The sequence below is a fragment of the Pinus tabuliformis genome, chromosome Q (assembly GCF_031772625.1).
Source record: "Pinus tabuliformis cultivar Carrire ecotype Pingquan chromosome Q, CPIR1, whole genome shotgun sequence".
Classification (NCBI taxonomy): domain Eukaryota; kingdom Viridiplantae; phylum Streptophyta; class Pinopsida; order Pinales; family Pinaceae; genus Pinus; species Pinus tabuliformis.
Window position 1 is genome coordinate 1179512161 of NC_142296.1, and position 2261 is coordinate 1179514421.

Genomic DNA, 2261 nt, shown 5'->3' on the forward strand with positions numbered 1-2261 from the left:
ATGGCCCAGCTCATGACAATGAAAGCACTTAACTTTCATCATGTCTTTCTTCTTACCTCCATGACAAGAATCCGATTTGGAATGGGAAGCTTTCCCTTTCCCCTTATTTTCCTTAATCACTAAGGCACAGTTCTTTTCATCATCAGCCTTTGATGAAGAGCCATACTTGGTGTTCCTCCTGATTTCCTCCTGCATCAAATCCGACCACAGTCGTTCCCAATCCGACAACTTCTCCCAACCATTGACAAAGTCCTTATAACTATGCCAACTCTTTGGGAGTCCTAGAAGAGCAAGGCTCACCATATCATCCTCAGCAACTGTGATTCGAACACTTCCAAGTTCATCATGACACTGAGTGAATTTGGTCAGGTAATTTGGAATCGTCTCACCTTTCTCCATTTTGATTTTTTGAAGTTTTTCCTTTAGTGCCAATTTCCTTTGGTCAATGTTGTTTTGATACAAGTCTGTTAATGTTTTCCACATAGCATACAAAGTTTACTTGCCATGAAGACTCGAGACAATGTGGTCTCGAACTCTGTTAAGGATTATCCACCTCACCTTTGCCACACATTTCTTCCATTTGGAGAAATTTTGTGTATCCAATGCTACTGGCTTAGGAATTTCTTGATCAACGAATTCCTTCAAGCCATTATACTCTAACACAACCTCTATTCTATGCCTCGAGGCTATAAAATTCGAGCTACATGCAATTTACTAAAGCTCAGGACAAGAATCTACTTCCACTTTCAACCAACGGAAGCCAATAGATTGAAGAAAACAATATGAACAAGAAGAAGATAAATCAATGGCACATAACACAAGATGTATCTGGGGAAACTCACTACTTAAAACCCCACTATTTGTATTGCATATATCAGAAATATGAGTGAAGATACAAAGCTTGTTCTCACTAGAACAATTTTGCACAAGTATGCTCAACTCTCTCAGCTCACAAGCTAACTCAAGCCAAATCCTTAGCCTATTCAAGAGCTCTCCATGCCCCTAATCTCTTGCATAATTCCTAGGATGAATAGCCTATATTTAAAGGGAATTCATGCTTCCAAAACTGTGCAATCCAAACAAAGGTCCTTCTCTGATTTCATGCATGATCTATACAACTCAGTAAATCATACAACTGATTGTACATTGTCCCCGCACTCTAGTCTCAACTGGGTCTTTCTTAGAATCGACATGCATGAGTTTGTTATGAGGGAATCTTCATTTAACTAGAGTGACGTTGGTGGATGCACTAGTGCACCAACTGCCTGTTAGCTTTCTATGAGTTCCTCAAACAATTTGGAACTAATTTCACTGAACATAACTTAGTAACCTAAGTTATCTAATTTACAACTCAATTTAAAATCATAATGGACCCCTAAAAATTAGGGAGAACATATACATAACTTCTGAAAGACTTCCAACTCGAAATTCTTAAGCTAATTAAGTTAATTAAACTTAATTAACTATTTACAAATAGAATAGAATTTGATTATACATTCTCAATTTAATTCAAAGACAAATTAAACTAGAATTTCCTGTTACCATTCCTCAACATACTCGACCTCCATGTTCAAATCAAATAAAATGATTAACTCTTCAAATAAAAAAACTAAATTAGTTTCTAACTAAAAAGACTCTGCCCTTTAATTATAAACATAAAATCTCCTAAAACAATAAAAAAAATTGAATACCCCATCCTTAACGATATGAAAACCCTAATGAAGTGAATACACTTAAATAAAGTTGTTGGAAACTCTACCTATTACCAAGCATATTGAATGACTTTATTTTTTCTCCAAAATCTTGAATACTCCTACCCTACTTATTAACCCTATAAATTGGAAAATTTCTGAACATATTTATTATTTAATACACATTTAAAATTTTAAAATAAAAAACAATCCTTTAATATTAATATTAATATTAATATAAATATATATATATATATATAAAATTAAAATTATAACTAATTTTTAATAAAATATAAAAGAGTTTAATAAAAAATATTATCTTAAAAGAATAATTAAATATACTCGAAAGTAATATAAAATATTAGTTATAGATCGGTTGATAGATTGTAGTTTACATAAAGTTATATAGAGTGTACAAAACGTATTACAATTGTAATGTATATAAAATTTAAAATTGTAACTCACTTTTATATTTTATAAAAGTGTTTAATAAAAATATTATAATAAAAAAATAATTATATATATATAAAAGTTTAACATAAAATATTAGTCATAAATCGGTTGATAGAT